The sequence below is a fragment of the Cavia porcellus genome, unplaced genomic scaffold (assembly GCF_034190915.1).
Source record: "Cavia porcellus strain 051 isolate PalLab524CR breed Dunkin Hartley unplaced genomic scaffold, mCavPor4.1 scaffold_39, whole genome shotgun sequence".
Classification (NCBI taxonomy): Eukaryota; Metazoa; Chordata; class Mammalia; order Rodentia; family Caviidae; genus Cavia; species Cavia porcellus.
This window is the reverse complement of record NW_026947522.1, coordinates 7628046-7648319: the sequence shown is the minus strand read 5'-3', so window position 1 is coordinate 7648319 and position 20274 is coordinate 7628046.

Here is a 20274-nt window from a genome sequence, read left to right as displayed (position 1 = left end):
TTCAGAAACCTATCCTACATTGCCACGGCATGTAACCTGACCTCCCCATACTGACCACCCCGCGGTGCTTTTCTCCATCCTACATTGCCACTCACTGCCTATCCTAATTCAGAAACTCTGATTCAAACCACCCCGTGGTGTTTTTCTCACTCCTACTAGTGAATGTAATGTAACACAAACCCACACAATGCGCACCACCCCGTGACTTTTTCAGAAAACTATCCTACATTGCCACTGCATGTTCCCTGACTTCCCCAATGCTGACCACCCCGCGGTGCTTTTATCCATCCTACATTGCCACTCACTGCCTATCCTAATTCAGACCCTCCGATTCACACCACCCCGTAATGTTTTTCTCACTCCTACTAGTGAATGTAATGCAACACACACCCATACAATGCGCACCACACCGTGATGTTTTTCAGAAACCTATCCTACATTGCCACTGCATGTTCCCTGACCTCCCCATGCTGACCACACTGCGGGGCATTTCTCCATCCTACATTGCCACTCACTGCCTATCCTAATTCAGACCCTCCAATTCACACCACCCCGTGATGTTTTTTTCACTCCGACTAGTGAATGTATTGTAACACACACCCATACAATGCGCACCACCCCGTGATGTTTTTCAGAAAACTATCCTACATTGCCACTGCCTGTTCCCTGACCTCCCCATACTGACCACCCCGCGGTGCTCTTCTCCATTCTACATTGCCACTCACTGCCTATCCTAATTCAGACCCTCTGATTCACACCACCCCGTGATGTTTTTCTCACTCCTACTAGTGAATGTAATGTAACACACACCCATACAATGCGCACCACCCCGCAATATTTTTCAGAAACCTATCCTACATTGCCACTGCATGTTCCATGACCTCCCCATGCTGACCACCCCGCGGTGCTTTTCTCCATCCTACATTGCCACTCACTGCTTAACCTAATTCAGACCCTCCGATTCTCACCACCCTGTGATGTTTTTCTCACTCCTACTAGTGAATGTAATGTAACACACACCCATACAATACGCACCACCCCGTGATGTTTTTCTTACTCCTACAAGTGAATGTAATGTAACACACACTCATACAATGCGCACCACCCTGTGATGTTTTTCTCACTCCTACTAGTGAATGTAATGTAACACACACTAATACAATGCGCACCACCCCGCAATGTTTTTCAGAAACCTATCCTACATAGCCACTGCCTGTTCCCTGACCTCCCCTTGCTGACGACCCCGCGGTGCTTTTCTCCATCCTACATTGTCACTCACTGCCATTCCTAATTCAGACCCTCTGATTCACACCACCCCGTGATGTTTTTCTAACTCCTACTAGTGAATGTCATGTAACACACACCCATAAAATGCGCTCCACCCCGTGATATTTTTCTCAATCCTACTTGTGAATATAATGTAACACACACCCATACAATGCGAACCACCCCGCGATGTTTTTCAGAAACCTATCCTACATTGCCACTGCATGTTCCCTGACCTCCACATGCTGACCACACCGCGGTGCTTTTCTCCATCCTACATTGCCACTCACTCCCTATCCTAATTCAGACCCTCCGATTCACACCACCACGTGATGTTTTCCTCACTCCTACTAGTGAATGTAATGTAACACACACCCATACAATGCGCACCACCCCGTGATGTTTTTCTCACTCCTACTAATGAATGTAATGTAACACACACCCATACAATGCGCACCACACTGCGATGTTTTTCAGAAACATATCCTACTTTGCCACTGCATGTTCCGTGACCTCCCCATGCTGACCACCCCGCGGTGCTTTTCTGCATCCTACATTGCAACTCAATGCCTATCCTAATTCAGACCCTCCGATTCACACCAACCCGTGATGTATTTCTTACTCCTACTAGTGAATGTAATGTAACACACACCCATACAATGCGCACCACCCCGAGATGTTTTTCTCACTCGTACTAGTGTATGTAATGTATCACACACCCATACAATCGCACCACCCCGCGATGTTTTTCAGAAACCTATCCTACATTGCCAATGCATGTTCCCTGACCTCCCGATGCTGACCACCCTGCGGTGCTTTTCTCCATCCTACATTGCCCCTCACTGCCTATCCTAATTCAGACCCTCCGATTCACACCACCGCGTGATGTTTTTCTCACTCCTACTAATGAATGTAATGTAACACACACCCATACAATGCGCACCACCCCGCGTTGTTTTTCAGAAACCTATCCTACATTGCCATTGCATGTTCCCTGACCTCCCCATGCTGACAACCCCGCGGTGCTTTTCTCCATCCTATATTGCCACTCACTGCTTCTCCTAATTCAGACCCTCCGATTCACACCACCCCGTGATGTTTTGCTCACTGCTACTAATGAATGTAATGTAACACACACCCATACAATGCGCACCACCCCGGGATGTTTTTCTCACTCCTACTAGTGAATGTAATGTAACACACAACCATACAATTCGCACCACCCCGCGATGTTTTTCAGAAACCTATCCTACATTGCCACTGCATGTTCCCTGACCTCCCCATGCTGACCACCCCGCGTTGCTTTTCTCCATCCTACATTGCCACTCACTGCCTATCCTAATTCAGACCCTCCGATTCACACCACCCCGTATTTTTCTCACTCCTAGTAGTGAATGTAATGTAACACACAGCCATACAATGCGCACCACCCCGCGATGTTTTTCTCACTCCTACTAGTGAATGTAATGTAACACACACCCATACAATGCGCACTACCGCGTGATGTTTTTCTCACTCCTACTAGTGAATGTAAGGTAACACACACCATACAATGCGCACCACCCCGCGATGTTTTTCAGAAACCTATCCTACATTGCCACTGCATGTTCCCTGACCTCCCCATGCTGACCACCACGTGGTGCTTTTCTCCATCCTACATTGCCACTCACTGCCTATCCTAATTCAGACCCTCCGATTCACACCACCCCGTGAGGTTTTTCTCACTCCTACTAGTGAATGTAATGTAACACACACCCATACAATGCGCACCACCCCGTGATGTTTTTCAGAATCCTATCCTACATTGCCACTGCATGTTCCCTGACCTCCCCATGCTGACCACCCCGCGGTTCTTTTCTCCCTCCTACATTGCCACTCACTGCCTATCCTAATTCAGACCCTCCGATTCACACCACCCCGTGATGTTTTTCTCACTCCTACTAGTGAATGTAATGTAACACACACCCATACAATGCGCACCACCCCGTGATGTTTTTCTCACTCCTACTAGTGAATGTAATGTAACACACACCCATACAATGCGCACCACCCCGCGATGTTTTTCAGTAACCTAACCTACATTGCCACTGCATGTTCCCTGACCTCCCCATGATGACCACGATGCGGTGCTTGTCTTGATCCTACATTGCCACTCACTGCCTATCCTAATTCAGACCCTCCGATTCACACCACCCCATGATGTTTTTCTCACTCCTACTAGTGAATGTTATGTAACACACACCCATACAATGTGCACCACCCTGCAATATTTTTCAGAAACCTATCCTACATTGCCACTGCATGTTCCCTGACCTCCCCATGCTGACCACTCCGTGGTGCTTTTCTCCATCCTACATTGCCACTCACTGCCTATCCTAATTCAGACCCTCCAATTCACTCCACCCCGTGATGTTTTTCTCACTCCTACTAGTGAATATAATGTAACACACACCCATACAATGCGCACCACCCCGCGATGATTTTCTCACTCCTACTAGAGAATGTAATGTAACACACACGCATACAATGCGCACCACACTGCGATGTTTTTCAGAAACCTATCCTACATTGCCACTGCATGTTCCGTGACCTCCCCATGCTGACCACCCCGCGGTGCTTTTCTCCATCCTACATTGCCACTCACTGCCTATCCTAATTCAGACCCTCCGATTCACACCAACCGGTGATGTATTTCTCACTCCTACTAGTGAATGTAATGTAACACACACCCATACAATGCGCACCACCCCGTGATGTTTTTCTCACTCCTACTAGTGAATGTAATGTAACACACACCCATACAATGCGCACCACCCCGCGATGTTTTTCAGAAACCTATCCTACATTGCCACTGCATGTTCCCTGACGTCCCCATGCTGCCCACCCCGCGGTGCTTTTCTCCATCCTACATTGCCACTCACTGCCTATCCTAATTCAGACCCTCTGATTCACACCACCCCGGGATGTTATTCTCACTCCTACTAGTGAATGTAATGTAACACACAACCATACAATTCGCACCACCCCGCGATGTTTTTCAGAAACCTATCCTACATTGCCACTGCATGTTCCCTGACCTCCCCATGCTGACCACAGCGATGTTTTTCAGAAACCTATCCTACATTGCCACTGCATGTTCCCTGACCTCCCCATGCTGACCACCCCGCGGTGATTTTCTCCATCCTACATTGCCACTCACTGCCTATCCTAATTCAGACCCTCCGATTCACACCACCCCGTGATGTTTTTCTCACTCCTACTAGCGAATGTAATGTAACACACACCCATACAATGTGCACAAACCCGCGATGTTTTTCAGAAACCTATCCTATATTGCCGCTACATGTTCCCTGACCTCCCCATGCTGACCACACCGTGGTGCTTTTCTCCATCCTGCATTGCCACTCGCTGCGTATCCTAATTCAGATGCTCCGATTCACACCACCCCGTGATATTTTTCTCACTCCTACTAGTGAATGTAATGTAACACACACCCATACAATGCGCACCACCCCACGATGTTTTTCAGAATTCTATCCTACATTGCCACTGCATGTTCCCTGACCTCCCAATGCTGACCACCCCGCGATGCTTTTCTCCATCGTACATTGCCACTCACTGCCTATCCTAATTCAGACCCTCCGATACACACCACCCCGTGATGTTTTTCTCACTCCTAACAGTGAATGTAATTTAACACACACCCATACAATGCTCAGCACCCCTTGCTGTTTTTCTCAATCCTACTAGTGAATGTAATGTAACACACACCCATACAGTGTGCACCACCACGTTTTTTTTTCTCACTCCTACTAGTGAATGTAATGTAACACACACCCATACAATGTACACCACACGGCGATGTTTTTCAGAAACCTATCCTACATTGCCACTGCATGTTCCATCACCTCCCAATGCTGACCACCCCGCGATGCTTTTCTCCATCCTATATTGCCACTCACTGCCTCTCCTAATTCAGACCCTCCGATTCACACCACCCCGTGATGTTTTTCTCACTCCTACTAATGAATGTAATGTAACACACACCCATACAATGCGAACCACCTCGTGATGTTTTTCTCACTCCTACTAGTGAATGTAATGTAAAACACACCCATACAATGCGCACCACCCCGCGATGTTTATCAGAAACCTATCCTAGTTTGCCACTGCATGTTCCCTGAACTCCCCATGCTGACCAACCAGCGGTGCTTTTCTCCATCCTACATTGCCACTCACTGCCTATCCTAATTCAGACCTTCCGATTCACACCACTCCATGATGTTTTTCTCACTCCTACTAGTGAATGTAATGTAACACATACCCATACAATGCGCACCAACCCGTGATATTTTTCTCACTCCTACTAGTGAATGTAATGTAACAGACACCCATACAATGTGCACCACCCCGTGATGTTTTTCTCACTCCTACTAGTGAATGTAAGGTAACACACACCCATACAATGCGCACCTCCCCGCGATGTTTTTCAGTAACCTATCCTACATTGCCACTGCATGTTCCCTGACTTCCCCATGCTGACCACCCCACGGTGCATTTCTCCATCCTACATTGCCACTCACTGCCTATCCTAATTCAGACCCTCCGATTCACACCACCTCGTGATGTTTTTCTCACTCCTACTAGTGAATGTAATGTAACACATACCCATACAATGCGCACCACCCCGCGATGTTTTTCAGAAACCTATCCAACATTGCCACTGCATGTTCCCTGACCTCCCCATGCTGACCACCCCGCGGTGCTTTTCTCGTTCCTACATTGCCACTCACTGCCTATCCTAATTAAGACCCTCCGATTCACACCACCCGGTGATGTTTTTCTTACTCCTACTAGTGAATGTAATGTAACACACACCCATACAATGCGCACAACCCCGAGATATTTTTCAGAATCCTATCCTACATTGCCACTGCATGTTCCCTGATATCCCCATGCTGACCACCCGCCGGTGCTTTTCTCCATCCTACATTGCCACTCACTGCCTATCCTAATTCAGACCCTCCGATTCACACCACCCCGTGATGTTTTTCTCACTCCTACTAGTGGATGTAATGTAAAACACACCCATACAATGCGCACCACCCCGTGATGTTTTTCAGAAAACTATCCTTCATTGCCACTGCATGTTCCCTGACCTCCCCATGCTGACCACCCCGCGGTGCTTTTCTCCATCCTACATTGCCACTCAATGCCTATCCTAATTCAGACCCTCCGATTCAAACCACTCTGTGATGTTTTTCTCACTCCTACTAGTGAATGTAATGTAACACACACCCACACAATGCGCACCAACCCGCGATGTTTTTCAGAAACCTATCCTACATTGCCACTGCATGTTCCCTGACCTACCCATGCTGAACACCCCGCGGTGCTTTTCTCCATCCTACATTGCCACTCACTGCCTATCCTAAATCAGACCCTCCGATTATCACCACCCCGTGATGTTTTTCTCACTTCTACAAGTGAATGTAATGTAACACACACCCATACAATGCGCACCACCCGTGATGTTTTTCTCACTCCTACTAGTGAATGTAATGTAAAACACACCCATACAATGCGCACCACCCCGCGATGTTTTTCAGAACCCTATCCTACATTGCCACTGCATGTTCCCTGACCTCCCCATGCTGACCACCCCGCGTTGCTTTTCTCCATCCTACATTGCCACTCACTGCCTATCCTAATTCAGACCCTCCGATTCACACCACCCCGTGATGTTTTTCTCACTCCTAGTAGTGAATGTAATGTAACACACACCCATACAATGCGCACCACCCCGCGATGTTTTTCTCACTCCTACTAGTGAATGTAATGTAACACACACCCATACAATGCGCACTACCGCGTGATGTTTTTCTCACTCCTACTAGTGAATGTAAGGTAACACACACCATACAATGCGCACCACCCCGCGATGTTTTTCAGAAACCTATCCTACATTGCCACTGCATGTTCCCTGACCTCCCCATGCTGACCACCACGTGGTGCTTTTCTCCATCCTACATTGCCACTCACTGCCTATCCTAATTCAGACCCTCCGATTCAAACCACCCCGGGTGGTTTTTCTCACTCCTACTAGTGAATGTTATGTAACACACACACATACAATGTGCACCACCCCGCAATATTTTTCAGAAACCTATCCTACATTGCCACTGCATGTTCCCTGACCTCCCCATGCTGACCACTCCGTGGTGCTTTTCTCCATCCTACATTGCCACTCACTGCCTATCCTAATTCAGACCCTCCAATTCACTCCACCCCGTGATGTTTTTGTCACTACTACTAGTGAATGTAATGTAACACACACCCATACAATGCGCACCACCCCGCGATGATTTTCTCACTCCTACTAGAGAATGTAATGTAACACACACGCATACAATGCGCACCACACTGCGATGTTTTTCAGAAACCTATCCTACATTGCCACTGCATGTTCCGTGACCTCCCCATGCTGACCACCCCGCGGTGCTTTTCTCGATCCTACATTGCCACTCACTGCCTATACTAATTCAGAACCTCCGATTCACACCAACCGGTGATGTATTTCTCACTCCTACTAGTGAATGTAATGTAACACACACCCATACAATGCGCACCACCCCGTGATGTTTTTCTCACTCCTACTAGTGAATGTAATGTAACACACACCCATACAATGCGCACCACCCCGCGATGTTTTTCAGAAACCTATCCTACATTGCCAATGCATGTTCCCTGACCTCCCGATGCTGACCACCCTGCGGTGCTTTTCTCCATCCTACATTGCCCCTCACTGCCTATGCTAATTCAGACCCTCCGATTCACACCACCGCGTGATGTTTTTCTCACTCTTACCAGTGAATGTAACGTAACACACACCCATATAATGCGCACCACCCCGTGATGTTTTGCTCACTAATACTAGTGAATGTAATGTAACACACACCCATACAATGCGCACCACCCCGCGTTGTTTTTCAGAAACCTATCCTACATTGCCACTGCATGTTCCCTGACCTCCCCATGCTGACCACCCCGCGGTGCTTTTCTCCATCCTATATTGCCACTCACTGCCTCTCCTAATTCAGACCCTCCGATTCACACCACCCCGTGATGTTTTTCTCACTCCTACTAATGAACGTAATGTAACACACACCCATACAATGCGCACCACCCCGGGATGTTATTCTCACTCCTACTAGTGAATGTAATGTAACACACAACCATACAATTCGCACCACCCCGCGATGTTTTTCAGAAACCTATCCTACATTGCCACTGCATGTTCCCTGACCTCCCCATGCTGAACACCCCGCGGTGCTTTTCTCCATCCTACATTGCCACTCACTGCCTATCCTAATTCAGACCCTCCGATTCACACCACCCCGTGATGTTTTTCTCACTCATAATAGTGAATGTAATGTAACACACACCCATACAATGCGGACCATCCCGCGATGTTTTTCTCACTCCTACTAGTGAATGAATGTAACACACACCCATACAATGCGCACTACCCCGTGATGTTTTTCTCACTCCTACTAGTGAATGTAAGGTAACACACACCCATACAATGCGCACCACCCCGCGATGTTTTTCAGAAACCTATCCTACATTGCCACTGCATGTTCCCTGACCTCCCCATGCTGACCACCACGTGGTGCTTTTCTCCATCCTACATTGCCACTCACTGCCTATCCTAAATCAGACCCTCCAATTCACAACACCCCGTGATGTTTTTCTCACTCCTACTAGTGAATGTAATGTAACACACACCCATACAATGCGCACCACCTCATGATGGTTTTCAGAATCCTATCCTACATTGCCACTGCATGTTCCCTGACCTCACCATGCTGACCACCCCGCGGTGCTTTTCTCCCTCCTACATTGCCACTCACGGCCTATCCTAATTCAGACCCTCCGATTCACACCACCCCGTGATGTTTTTCTCACTCCTACTAGTGAATGTAATGTAACACACACCCATACAATGCGCACCACCCCGTGATGTTTTTATCACTCCTACTAGTGAATGCAATGTAACACACACTCATACAATGCGCACCACCCCGTGATGTTTTTCAGAAAACTATCCTACATTTCCACTGCATGTTCCCTGACTTCCCAATGCTGAGCACCCCGCGGTGCTTTTCTCGATCCTACATTGCCACTCACTGCCTATCCTAATTCAGATCCTCCGATTCACACCACCCTGTGATGTTTTTGTCACTCCTACTAGTGAATGTAATGTAACACACACCCATACAATGCGCACAACCCCGAGATGTTTTTCAGAAACCTATCCTACATTGCCACTGCATGTTCCCTGACCTCCCCATGCTGACCACCCCGCGGTGCTTTTCTCCATCCTACATTGCCACTCAATGCCTATCCTAATTCAGACCCTCCGATTCACACCACTCCGTGATGTTTTTCTCACTCCTACTAGTGAATGTAATGTAACACACACCCACACAATGCGCACCACCCCGCGATGTTTTTCAGAAACCTATCCTACATTGCCACTGCATGTTCCCTGACCTCCCCATGCTGAACACCCCGCGGTGCTTTTCTCCATCCTACATTGCCACTCACTGCCTATCCTAATTCAGACCCTCCGATTCACACCACCCTGTGATGTTTTTCTCACTTCTACTAGTGAATGTAATGTAACACACACCCATACAATGCGCCCCACCCCGTGATGTTTTTCTCACTCCTACTAGTGAATGTAATGTAAAACACACCCATACAATGCGCACCACCCCACGATGTTTTTCAGAAACCTATCCTACATTGCCACTGCATGTTCCCTGATCTCCCCATGCTGACCACCCCGTGGTGCTTTTCTCTATCCTACATTGCCACTCACTGCCGATCCTAATTCAGACCCTCCGATTCACACCACCCCGTGATGTTTTTCTCACTCCTATTAATGAACGTAATGTAACACACACCCATACAATGCGCACCACCCCGGGATGTTATTCTCACTCCTACTAGTGAATGTAATGTAACACACAACCATACAATTCGCACCACCCCGCGATGTTTTTCAGAAACCTATCCTACATTGCCACTGCATGTTCCCTGACCTCCCCATGCTGACCACCCCGCGGTGCTTTTCTCCATCCTACATTGCCAATCACTGCCTATCCTAATTCAGACCCTCCGATTCACACCACCCCGTGATGTTTTTCTCACTCCTAATAGTGAATGTAATGTAACACACACCCATACAATGCGCACCATCCCGCGATGTTTTTCTCACTCCTACTAGTGAATGTAATGTAACACACACCCATACAATGCGCACTACCCCGTGATGTTTTTCTCACTCCTACTAGTGAATGTAAGGTAACACACACCCATACAATGCGCACCACCCCGCGATGTTTTTCAGAAACCTATCCTACATTGCCACTGCATGTTCCCTGACATCCCCATGCTGACCACCACGTGGTGCTTTTCTCCATCCTACATTGCCACTCACTGCCTATCCTAATTCAGACCCTCCGATTCATACCACCCCGTGATGTTTTTCTCACTTCTACTAGTGAATGTAATGTAACACACACCCATACAATGCGCCCCACCCCGTGATGTTTTTCTCACTCCTACTAGTGAATGTAATGTAAAACACACCCATACAATGCGCACCACCCCGCGATGTTTTTCAGAAACCTATCCTACATTGCCACTGCATGTTCCCTGATCTCCCCATGCTGACCACCCCGTGGTGCTTTTCTCTATCCTACATTGCCACTCACTGCCGATCCTAATTCAGACCCTCTGATTCACTCCACCCCGTGATGTTTTTCTCACTCCTAGTAGTGAATGTCATGTACTACACACCGATACAATGCGAACCACCCCGTGATGTTTTTCTCACTCCTACTCGTGAATGTAATGTAACGCACACCTATACAATGCGCACAACCCCGCGATGTTTTTCTCACACCTACTAGTGAATGTAATGTAACACACACCCATACAATTCGCACCACCCCGCGATGTTTTTCAGAAACCTATCCGACCGTGCCATTGCATGTTCCCTGACCTCCCCATTCTGACCACCCCGTGGTGCTTTTCTCCATCCTACATTGCCACTCACTGCCGATCCTAATTCAGACCCTCCGATTCACACCACCTCGTGATGTTTTTCTCACTCCTACTAGTGAATGTAATGTAACACACACCCATACAATGCGCACCACCCCGTGATGTTTTTCTCACTCCCACTAGTGAATGTAATGTAACACACACCCATACAATGCGCACCACCCCGGGATGTTATTCTCACTCCTACTAGTGAATGTAATGTAACACACAACCATACAATTCGCACCACCCCGCGATGTTTTTCAGAAACCTATCCTACATTGCCACTGCATGTTCCCTGACCTCCCCATGCTGACCACCCCGCGGTGCTTTTCTCCATCCTACATTGCCAATCCCTGCCTATCCTAATTCAGACCCTCCGATTCACACCACCCCGTGATGTTTTTCTCACTCCTAATAGTGAATGTAATGTAACACACACCCATACAATGCGCACCATCCCGCGATGTTTTTCTCACTCCTACTAGTGAATGTAATGTAACACACACCCATACAATGCGCACTACCCCGTGATGTTTTTCTCACTCCTACTAGTGAATGTAAGGTAACACACACCCATACAATGCGCACCACCCGGCGATGTTTTTCAGAAACCTATCCTACATTGCCACTGCATGTTCCCTGACATCCCCATGCTGACCACCACGTGGTGCTTTTCTCCATCCTACATTGCCACTCACTGCCTATCCTAATTCAGACCCTCCGATTCACACCACCCCGTGATGTTTTTCTCACTCCTACTAGTGAATGTAATGTAACACACACCCATACAATGCGCACCACCCCATGATGTTTTTCAGAATCCTATCCTACATTGCCACTGCATGTTCCCTGACCTCCCCATGCTGACCACCCCGCGGTGCTTTTCTCCCTCCTACATTGCCACTCACTGCCTATCCTAATTCAGACCCTCCGATTCACACCACCCCGTGATGTTTTTCTCACTCCTACTAGTGAATGTAATGTAACACACACCCATACAATGCGCACCACCCCGTGATGTTTTTATCACTCCTACTAGTGAATGCAATGTAAGACACACCCATACAATGCGCACCACCCCGTGATGTTTTTCAGAAAACTATCCTACATTGCCACTGCATGTTCCTTGACTTCCCCATGCTGACCACCCCGCGGTGCTTTTCTCGATCCTACATTGCCACTCACTGCCTATCCTAATTCAGATCCTCCGATTCACACCACCCCGTGATGTTTTTCTCACTCCTACTAGTGAATGTAATGTAACACACACCCATACAATGCGCACAACCCCGAGATGTTTTTCAGAAACCTATCCTACATTGCCACTGCATGTTCCCTGACCTCCCCATGCTGACCACCCCGCGGTGCTTTTCTCCATCCTACATTGCCACTCAATGCCTATCCTAATTCAGACCCTCCGATTCACACCACTCCGTGATGTTTTTCTCACTCCTACTAGTGAATGTAATGTAACACACACCCACACAATGCGCACCACCCCGCGATGTTTTTCAGAAACCTATCCTACATTGCCACTGCATGTTCCCTGACCTCCCCATGCTGAACACCCCGCGGTGCTTTTCTCCATCCTACATTGCCACTCACTGCCTATCCTAATTCAGACCCTCCGATTCACACCACCCCGTGATGTTTTTCTCACTTCTACTAGTGAATGTAATGTAACACACACCCATACAATGCGCCCCACCCCGTGATGTTTTTCTCACTCCTACTAGTGAATGTAATGTAAAACACACCCATACAATGCGCACCACCCCGCGATGTTTTTCAGAAACCTATCCTACATTGCCACTGCATGTTCCCTGATCTCCCCATGCTGACCACCCCGTGGTGCTTTTCTCTATCCTACATTGCCACTCACTGCCGATCCTAATTCAGACCCTCTGATTCACTCCACCCCGTGATGTTTTTCTCACTCCTAGTAGTGAATGTCATGTACTACACACCGATACAATGCGAACCACCCCGTGATGTTTTTCTCACTCCTACTCGTGAATGTAATGTAACGCACACCTATACAATGCGCACAACCCCGCGATGTTTTTCTCACACCTACTAGTGAATGTAATGTAACACACACCCATACAATTCGCACCACACCGCGATGTTTTTCAGAAACCTATCCGACCGTGCCATTGCATGTTCCCTGACCTCCCCATGCTGACCACCCCGTGGTGCTTTTCTCCATCCTACATTGCCACTCACTGCCGATCCTAATTCAGACCCTCCGATTCACACCACCTCGTGATGTTTTTCTCACTCCCACTAGTGAATGTAATGTAACACACACCCATACAATGCGCACCACCCCGTGATGTTTTTCTCACTCCTACTAGTGAATGTAATGTAACACACACCCATACAATGCGCACCACCCCGGGATGTTATTCTCACTCCTACTAGTGAATGTAATGTAACACACAACCGTACAATTCGCACCACCCCGCGATGTTTTTCAGAAACCTATCCTACATTGCCACTGCATGTTCCCTGACCTCCCCATGCTGACCACCCCGCGGTGCTTTTCTCCATCCTACATTGCCAATCACTGCCTATCCTAATTCAGACCCTCCGATTCACACCACCCCGTGATGTTTTTCTCACTCCTAATAGTGAATGTAATGTAACACACACCCATACAATGCGCACCATCCCGCGATGTTTTTCTCACTCCTACTAGTGAATGTAATGTAACACACACCCATACAATGCGCACTACCCCGTGATGTTTTTCTCACTCCTACTAGTGAATGTAAGGTAACACACACCCATACAATGCGCACCACCCCGTGATGTTTTTATCACTCCTACTAGTGAATGCAATGTGAGACACACCCATACAATGCGCACCACCCCGTGATGTTTTTCAGAAAACTATCCTACATTGCCACTGCATGTTCCCTGACTTCCCCATGCTGACCACCCCGCGGTGCTTTTCTCGATCCTACATTGCCACTAACTGCCTATCCTAATTCAGATCCTCCGATTCACACCACCCCGTGATGTTTTTCTCACTCCTACTAGTGAATGTAATGTAACACACACCCATACAATGCGCACAACCCCGAGATGTTTTTCAGAAACCTATCCTACTTTGCCACTGCATGTTCCCTGACCTCCCCATGCTGACCACCCCGCGGTGCTTTTCTCCATCCTACATTGCCAGTCAATGCCTATCCTAATTCAGACCCTCCGATTCACACCACTCCGTGATGTTTTTCTCACTCCTACTAGTGAATGTAATGTAACACACACCCACACAATGCGCACCACCCCGCGATGTTTTTCAGAAACCTATCCTACATTGCCACTGCATGTTCCCTGACCTCCCCATGCTGAACACCCAGCGGTGCTTTTCTCCATCCTACATTGCCACTCACTGCCTATCCTAAATCAGACCCTCCGATTCACACCACCCCGTGATGTTTTTCTCACTTCTACTAGTGAATGTAATGTAACACACACCCATACAATGCGCCCCACCCCGTGATGTTTTTCTCACTCCTACTAGTGAATGTAATGTAAAACACACCCATACAATGCGCACAACCCCGCGATGTTTTACAGAAACCTATCCTACATTGCCACTGCATGTTCCCTGATCTCCCCATGCTGACCACCCCGTGGTGCTTTTCTCTATCCTACATTGCCACTCACTGCCGATCCTAATTCAGACCCTCTGATTCACTCCACCCCGTGATGTTTTTCTCACTCCTAGTAGTGAATGTCATGTACTACACACCGATACAATGCGAACCACCCCGTGATGTTTTTCTCACTCCTACTCGTGAATGTAATGTAACGCACACCAATACAATGCGCACAACCCCGCGATGTTTTTCTCACACCTACTAGTGAATGTAATGTAACACACACCCATACAATTCGCACCACCCCGCGATGTTTTTCAGAAACCTATCCGACCGTGCCATTGCATGTTCCCTGACCTCCCCATGCTGACCACCTCGTGGTGCTTTTCTCCATCCTACATTGCCACTCACTGCCGATCCTAATTCAGACCCTCCGATTCACACCACCTCGTGATGTTTTTCTCACTCCTACTAGTGAATGTAATGTAACACACACCCATACAATGCGCACCACCCCGTGATGTTTTTCTCACTCCTACTAGTGAATGTAATGTAACACACACCCATATACAATGCGCACCACCCCGCGATGTTTTTCAGAAAACTATCCTACATTGCCACTGCATGTTCCCTGACCTCCCCATGCTGACCACCCCGCGTTGCTTTTCTCCATCCTACATTGCCACTCACTGCCTATCCTACTTCAGACCGTCCGATTCACACCACCCCGTGATAATTTTCTCACTCCTACTAGTGAATGTAATGTAACACACACCCATACAATTCGCACCACCCCGTGATGTTTTTCACACTCCTAATAGTGAATGTAATGAAACACAACCCAAACAATGCACACCACTCCGCGATGTTTTTCTCACTCCTACTAGTGAATGTAATGTAACACACACCCATACAATGCGCACCACCCCGCGATGTTTTTCAGAAACCTATCCTACATTGCCAGTGCATGTTCCCTGACCTCCAAATGCTGACCATGCTGCGGTACTTTTCTCCATCATACATTGCCACTCACTGCCTATCCTAAATTCAGTTGCTCCGATTCACACCACCCTGTGATATTTTTCTCACTCCTACTAGTGAATGTAATGTAACACACACCCATACAATGCGCACCACCCCCCGATGTTTTTCAGAAACCTATCCTACATTGCCACTACATGTTCCCTGACCTCCCCATGCTGACCACCCCGCGGTGCTTTTCTCCATCCTACATTGCAACTCAATACCTATCCTAATTCAGACCCTCCGATTCACACCACCCCGTGATGTTTTTCTCACTCCTACTAGTGAATGTAATGTAACACACACCCATACAATGCGCACCACCCCGTGATGTTTTTCTCACTCCTACTAGTGAATGTAATGTAACACACACCCATACAAAGCGCACCACCCCGCGATGTTTTTCAGAAAACTATCCTACATTGCCACTGCATGTTCCCTGACCTCCCCATGCTGACCACCCCGCGGTGCTTTTCTCCATCCTACATTGCCACTCACTGCCTATCCTAATTCAGACCCTCTGATTCACACCACCCCGTGATGTTTTTCTCACTCCTACTAGTGAATGTAATGTAACACACACCCATACAATGCGCACCACCCCGTGATGTTTTTCTCACTCCTACTAGCGAATGTAATGTAACACACACCCATACAATGTGCACCACCCCGCGATGTTTTTCAGAAACCTATCCTATATTGCCACTACATGTTCCCTGACCTCCCCATGCTGACCACACCATGGTGCTTTTCTCCATCCTGCATTGCCACTCGCTGCGTATCCTAATTCAGATGCTCCGATTCACACCACCCCGTGATATTTTTCTCACTCCTACTAGTGAATGTAATGTAACACACACCCATACAATGCGCACCACCCCACGATGTTTTTCAGAATTCTATCCTACATTGCCACTGCATGTTCCCTGACCTCCCAATGCTGACCACCCCGCGATGCTTTTCTCCATCATACATTGCCACTCACTGCCTATCCTAATTCAGATCCTCCGATACACACCACCCCGTGATGTTTTTCTCACTCCTAACAGTGAATGTAATGTAACACACACCGATACAATGCTCAGCACCCCGTGCTGTTTTTCTCAATCCTACTAGTGAATGTAATGTAACACACACCCATACAGTGTGCACCACCACGTGATGTTTTTCTCACTCCTACTAGTGAATGTAATGTAACACACACCCATACAATGTACACCACCCCGTGATGTTTTTCTCACTCCTACTAGTGAATGTAATGTAAAACACACCCATACAATGCGCACCACCCCGCGATGTTTTTCAGAAACCTATCCTACATTGCCACTGCATGTTCCCTGACCTCCCCATGCTGACCACCCCGCGTTGCTTTTCTCCATCCTACATTGCCACTCACTGCCTATCCTAATTCAGACCCTCCGATTCACACCACCCCGTGATGTTTTTCTCACTCCTAGTAGTGAATGTAATGTAACACACACCCATACAATGCGCACCACCCCGCGATGTTTTTCTCACTCCTACTAGTGAATGTAATGTAACACACACCCATACAATGCGCACTACCGCGTGATGTTTTTCTCACTCCTACTAGTGAATGTAAGGTAACACACACCATACAATGCGCACCACCCCGCGATGTTTTTCAGAAACCTATCCTACATTGCCACTGCATGTTCCCTGACCTCCCCATGCTGACCACCACGTGGTGCTTTTCTCCATCCTACATTGCCACTCACTGCCTATCCTAATTCAGACCCTCCGATTCACACCACCCCGGGTGGTTTTTCTCACTCCTACTAGTGAATGTTATGTAACACACACCCATACAATGTGCACCACCCCGCAATATTTTTCAGAAACCTATCCTACATTGCCACTGCATGTTCCCTGACCTCCCCATGCTGACCACCACGTGGTGCTTTTCTCCATCCTACATTGCCACTCACTGCCTATCCTAATTCAGACCCTCCGATTCACACCACCCCGGGTGGTTTTTCTCACTCCTACTAGTGAATGTAATGTAACACACACCCATACAATGCGCACCACCCCGCGATGATTTTCTCACTCCTACTAGAGAATGTAATGTAACACACACGCATACAATGCGCACCACACTGCGATGTTTTTCAGAAACCTATCCTACATTGCCACTGCATGTTCCGTGACCTCCCCATGCTGACCACCCCGCGGTGCTTTTCTCCATCCTACATTGCCACTCACTGCCTATACTAATTCAGAACCTCCGATTCACACCAACCGGTGATGTATTTCTCACTCCTACTAGTGAATGTAATGTAACACACACCCATACAATGCGCACCACCCCGTGATGTTTTTCTCACTCCTACTAGTGAATGTAATGTAACACACACCCATACAATGCGCACCACCCCGCGATGTTTTTCAGAAACCTATCCTACATTGCCAATGCATGTTCCCTGACCTCCCGATGCTGACCACCCTGCGGTGCTTTTCTCCATCCTACATTGCCCCTCACTGCCTATCCTAATTCAGACCCTCCGATTCACACCACCGCGTGATGTTTTTCTCACTCTTACCAGTGAATGTAACGTAACACACACCCATATAATGCGCACCACCCCGTGATGTTTTGCTCACTAATACTAGTGAATGTAATGTAACACACACCCATACAATGCGCACCACCCCGCGTTGTTTTTCAGAAACCTATCCTACATTGCCACTGCATGTTACCTGACCTCCCCATGCTGACCACCCCGCGGTGCTTTTCTCCATCCTATATTGCCACTCACTGCCTCTCCTAATTCAGACCCTCCGATTCACACCACCCCGTGATGTTTTTCTCACTCCTACTAATGAACGTAATGTAACACACACCCATACAATGCGCACCACCCCGGGATGTTATTCTCACTCCTACTAGTGAATGTAATGTAACACACAACCATACAATTCGCACCACCCCGCGATGTTTTTCAGAAACCTATCCTACATTGCCACTGCATGTTCCCTGACCTCCCCATGCTGACCACCCCGCGGTGCTTTTCTCCATCCTACATTGCCACTCACTGCCTATCCTAATTCAGACCCTCCGATTCACACCACCCCGTGATGTTTTTCTCACTCATAATAGTGAATGTAATGTAACACACACCCATACAATGCGGACCATCCCGCGATGTTTTTCTCACTCCTACTAGTGAATGAATGTAACACACACCCATACAATGCGCACTACCCCGTGATGTTTTTCTCACTCCTACTAGTGAATGTAAGGTAATACACACCCATACAATGCGCACCACCCCGCGATGTTTTTCAGAAACCTATCCTACATTGCCACTGCATGTTCCCTGACCTCCCCATGCTGACCACCACGTGGTGCTTTTCTCCATCCTACATTGCCACTCACTGCCTATCCTAAATCAGACCCTCCAATTCACACCACCCCGTGATGTTTTTCTCACTCCTACTAGTGAATGTAATGTAACACACACCCATACAATGCGCACCACCCCATGATGGTTTTCAGAATCCTATCCTACATTGCCACTGCATGTTCCCTGACCTCCCCATGCTGACCACCCCGCGGTGCTTTTCTCCCTCCTACATTGCCACTCACGGCCTATCCTAATTCAGACCCTCCGATTCACACCACCCCGTGATGTTTTTCTCACTCCTACTAGTGAATGTAATGTAACACACACCCATACAATGCGCACCACCCCGTGATGTTTTTATCACTCCTACTAGTGAATGCAATGTAACACACACTCATACAATGCGCACCACCCCGTGATGTTTTTCAGAAAACTATCCTACATTTCCACTGCATGTTCCCTGACTTCCCAATGCTGAGCACCCCGCGGTGCTTTTCTCGATCCTACATTGCCACTCACTGCCTATCCTAATTCAGATCCTCCGATTCACACCACCCCGTGATGTTTTTGTCACTCCTACTAGTGAATGTAATGTAACACACACCCATACAATGCGCACAACCCCGAGATGTTTTTCAGAAACCTATCCTACATTGCCACTGCATGTTCCCTGACCTCCCCATGCTGACCACCCCTCGGTGCTTTTCTCCATCCTACATTGCCACTCAATGCCTATCCTAATTCAGACCCTCCGATTCACACCACTCCGTGATGTTTTTCTCACTCCTACTAGTGAATGTAATGTAACACACACCCACACAATGCGCACCACCCCGCGATGTTTTTCAGAAACCTATCCTACATTGCCACTGCATGTTCCCTGACCT